We start from the raw sequence: 5,292 nt of genomic DNA on the forward strand, positions 1-5,292 counted from the left end.
TAAGGGGGAAATCACTCCGTTTAGCACTACAACAAAACCAGAACAACGTTCTAGTCGATCAATCCATTAATCTATGGTATTTTCTGAGGACCTATTGAGAAGCAATGTTTGGAACATATTGAGTAGAACTGGACAACTGTCCAGAAAATCAATGTCCAGCTTCTCAAACCAGGGCAGGAATCATTTATTGATGGAGAAAACATATGAAAGAGAGAGTGGATGAAATGCTGGAAATTTCATAGAAGAGAAGTTTTGGAGCATTGGCTTAGATCCATTATCCTTGGAGGAGTGAAAGAGCAAGTGAGGCCAGCCCTATTGAACTAGTAGTTGTAGTAGTAGTAATAACAGTAGTATTCATAGTAGAAAATAGTAGCAGTAGTGAAAGTAATAGTCATAGTAGTAGCAGTAATAATCATAGTAATAATAATAAGAATTGTAGTATTTGTTAAGCGTTTACTATGTGCCAGACATTCTACTAAATGCTGGGGTAGATACAAACAAATCAGATTCGACATAATCCCTGTCCCACATCAGGCTCCCAGACTTAATACCCATTTTACGGACAAGGTAACTGAGGCACAGAGAATTGAAGTGACTCACCCAAGATCACACAGCAGACTAGTGTGTAGAATTCAAACCCAGGTTGTTTCTGACTCCCAGGCCCATGCTCTGCATACTAGGCCATGCTGTTTCTCTTCGGAATTAGTAGTAATAGTAGTAGTAATAGTAATAGTAGTAGCGATAGTAGTAGTAGTACCAGTTGTAGTAATGGTGGTAGTAGTATAGTAGTAGTGGTACTAGCACTACTAGTGTCAGTAACCCCTCCTTCCTCTCCCCCTCCTCCCCCTCTCCATTCTCCCCGCCTTACCTCCTTCCCCTCCCCACTGCACCTGTATATATGTATATATGTTTGTACATATTTATTACTCTATTTATTTATTTATTTATTTTACTTGTACATGTTTATTCTATTTATTTTATTTTGTTAATATATTTTGTTTTGTTGTCAGTGTCCACCTCCTAGACTGTGAGCCTGCTGTTGGGTGGGGACCGTCTCTGTATGTTGCCAGCTTGTACTTCCCAAGCGCTTAGTACAGTGCTGTGCACATAATAAGCACTCAATAAATACGATTGAATGAATAAATGAATGAATAGGAAAGTAATAGTTGTAGTAATGGTAGTAGTAGTAATAGTACTACTGTTACTAAGTAACAGTAATAGTAGCAGTAGGAGTAGTTTAGTAATTGCAGTAGTAGTAGTAATAACAGTAGTTGCATAGTAATAGTAGTAATAAAGTTTCCCTTGAGTTCCCTTTGAGTGCAAAACACTGTGGTTAGGAAAGTAAAACAGAAGGAGGAGACAAAGTCGCTGCCTACAAGAAGCGTTAGCAGTTGATAGATACTGATAGTGGAATCAGAATAAATAATTGACAACACATTCATGAATCAAATGAATGATATCAATCTAATTGATTTGATTCATTAAATTCTACACTCCTTGATGACAGGACAGTAGAGTTTGTATTCTCCTGGTACTCTGTTAGCACAAAGTACTCAATAGGCACTCAGTATGTCCTCAATAAATGCCACTGGATTAAAAATTTGAATATGCAAGTATCCATAAGAGCTAAGACAGAGAGGGAAAAAAGATCTCGAATGCGAGAATAATCAACATTTGTTGAAATTGAAACCAATCTTCCCTATTTCAAACTGACATTACCGGTCACATGTCAGTCAGCCAATCGTATTAACTGAGCACTTACTACGTGTAAAACACTGTACTAAGCACTTGGGAGGGTACAATATAACAATACAACAGGCACATTCCCTGCCCACAAAAAGCTTACAGTCTAGAGGGTCATACCAACATTAATATAAATGAATAAATTACAGATATGTACAGAACTGCTGTGGGGCTGGGTTGGGGGGGTGAATAAAGGGAACAAGTCAGGATGATGCAGAAGGGAGTTGAAGAAAAGGAAAAGAAGGCTTAGTCATGGAAGTCTTCTTGGAGGAGATGTGACTTCAATAAGGCACTGAAAGTGGGGAGAGTAGTTGTCTGATACGAGGAGGGAAAGGCATTCCAGGCCAGATGCAGGACGCGGGCAAGAAGTCAGCAGTGAGAAAAATGAGTTTGAGTTACAGTGAGAAGGTTGGCATTAGAGGAGCAAAATGTCTGGGCTGGGTTATAGTATGAGAGCAGAGAAGTGATACAGGAAGGGTCAAATTGAGTGAGTGCTTTAAAGCCAATGGTGGGGAGTTTCTGTTTGATGCGAATGTGGATGGGCAATTTTTGGAGGTTCTTGAGGGGAGGGTAAACATGGCTTGAACGGGTTTTTTTAAAAACCTGTTGTCAGTAGGAAGATGCTTCCACAGAGAAGAAGAGTGGCCTAGTGAATGGAGCACGGCCCTGGATGTCAGAAGGACCTGAATTCTATATCCAGCTCCACCACTTGCCTGTTGTGTGACCTTGGGCGAGTGACTTAAATTTTTGGGGCTTCAGTTTCCTCAACATCAAAATGGGGATTCAGTAACTGTTCTCCCTCCTACCTACAGACTGTGAGTGTCATGTGCAACAGGGACTGTATCCAGCCTGATCGATTTGTAAATACGCCAGTGTTGAAGACAGAGGGCACTCATTAAACGTCATTACTACTACCAGACTGTAAGCTCAGGGTGGGAAGAGAATGAATCTGTGCAGTCTGTTGTATTGTACTCCCCCAAACACTTGGTAAAGGGTTTGGTACCCAGTGGGCACTTAATTAATGCAATTACTCATTGTGGGCAGGGAATGTGTCTATTGTTATATTGTGCTCTCCCAAGCAATTAGTACAGTGCTTCGCATACAGTAAGTGATCAATAAATCAATCAATCAATCGTATTTATTGAGCGCTTACTGTGTGCAGAGCACTGTACTATGCACTTGGGAAGTACAAGTTGGCAACATATAGAGACAGTCCCTACCCAACAGTGGGCTCACAGTCTAAAAGAACAAATGCAATTGAATGAATAAATACACAAATACTCTGGCTACTGTTACTACTGTTGCTGCAATTATAACTACTATTTGACCCCAACCTTTATGTCATCGTACACATACACAGGCAAAATTCACAATCAAACAGCTCAGGTATGTTTTACATGTACAGTTGGGACTACAATGAAAATAGCAGAGAAAGCCATGCCTCTAAGATGCTTTGTTAAGTGGTGGTACCTTCCCCAGTGAACCTGTAATCAAAAATGTATCCCAGGCCTGTTTCCGTTTTAGGAGCCTCTCTCTACAGCCCTCAGTTAATACCATTTTTTTTATTTCCATGGAGACAAAATCACCAGACTCCCTGAAGATGCTCACTGGCATCCTCAGCTGTGCCCTTCCTATCCGGACGTCCATAAGTCCCTGTCCCCCAGGATAGGAGGAAAGAATAAAGTCTCTTTATCAGAGGCCCTTTCCTCACTGCCCTGAACCCAGACATTCTAAGTAAGGGACCAACAGATCTGTCATCAGTCTCACCTTTTTCTTGTCCTTCAAATCCCCTTGAGCACCAGGTGGGCTGAGCCTGAGGGCTATGTGGAGGTGAGCATTCTTGAGCTGAAGAGGAAAGGAGGCCAACCCAGGCCAGTGCAGCCCAGGCGACCCCGACACTGCATGTCTCCAGGTGAGTGCAGAACATGAATTAATGAATAGCCATTTCCAGAGTCCCCTTGCCCCTCACTTCCATACAGAGACCTTTTTCTGCCCAGCTCTCGAACTCAGAACAGAGAGTGCTGGGTCAAACCAAGGGAATGGTTTGAGCATCCATCAATCAAGCAAACGTCCACTGTCCCAGAGTGCTGTTGGGTGATTTGAGTGGGGCTGGGAACCCCCACCTGCACCTGCCTGTAACTGTTTCTGGAAAAACCCCAGTTAGCCCGTTCCAGGATGAATTTCAATCCCTAAATCAGAACCCAAGGAGTGTCCTTATCCTGCTCTATCTTCTCCGGGGCTCTATCCTGGATGTCACGAAGCAGCATAGCCTAGGGAAAGAGAATGGGCCTGGGAGTCAGAAAACCTGGTTTCTGATCTCATCCCTGCCACTTATCTGCCGAGTGACCTTAGAAGTAACCTAATTTCTCAGTACCTCGGATTCCTCACCCGCAATATGGGGATTGAATCCTCCTCTGTCTGATTCAGACTGTGAGCTTCTAGTGGGAGAGACTGTATCTAACTTGATTATCTTATATCTAACCCAGTGTTTAGTACAGTGCCTGGCACATAGTAAACACGCAACAAATACCATTGCAAACTAAACAATTTGGGTACCTGGACCGGGGCTGGAGTTGGTACTGGATGCCTGTCTACTTGTTTTGTTTGGTTTTGTTGTCTGTCTCCCCTTTCTAGACTGTGAGCCCGTTGTTGGGTAGGTGTTGTAGGTATCTGTTGCTGAATTGTACTTTCCAAGCGCTTAGTACGGTGCTCTGCACACAGTAGGCGTTCAATAAATACTATTGAATGAATGAATGATGAATGCTGCCTGGAGAGGCCTTGCTGCTAAGGTCAAAAGTCTATGACGGGGAGGTTCTGCTCAGAAAGATGGGAGGTGGTGTGAGTGAGAGGTTGGTGAGGAGCAGAGGTTGTATTGGCATGGCCTTGGAGATGCAAACTCTCCAGACAGTGGGGGTGAATAATAATCGTAATTGTGATATTTGTTAGGTGCTTCCTATGTGCCAGGCACTGCATTAAGCACTGGGGTAGATTCAAAATAGTCAGGTTCCATATGTGACACCCAGTCAGAGTAAGAGGGAGAAGGCAGCATGGATTAATGGACAGAGTGCGGGTCTAGGAGACAGAGGACGTGGATTTTAATACCGGAACTGCCCCTTGTCTGTTGTGTGACCTTGGGCAAGACACTTTACTTCTCTGTGCCTCAGTTGCTTCAAATGAAAAATTGAAGATTAAAATTGTGAGCACCACGTGGAACACCCTGCTTACTCTGTAACTACTCCAGTGCTTAGAACAGTGCTTGGCACATAGTAAGCAGTTAACAAATGCCATCATTATTTTATTATTATTAAAAGTTATTGAATCTCCATTTTGTATGTGAGGGAACTGTAGCACACAGAAGTAAAGGAACGTGCCAAAGTTCACGCAACAGACCAGTGGCAGAGCTGAGATTTGAAATTGGGTCCTCTGAATCTGAAGAGATCCTGCTTCCCCTCTCTATTCATTCATTCAATCGTATTTATTGAGAGCTTACTGTGTACACAGCATTGTACTAAGCGCTTCGGAAGTACAAGTTGGAAACATATACTAATA

This window comes from Tachyglossus aculeatus, assembly GCF_015852505.1.
Source record: "Tachyglossus aculeatus isolate mTacAcu1 chromosome 12 unlocalized genomic scaffold, mTacAcu1.pri SUPER_6_unloc_2, whole genome shotgun sequence".
NCBI lineage: Eukaryota > Metazoa > Chordata > Mammalia > Monotremata > Tachyglossidae > Tachyglossus > Tachyglossus aculeatus.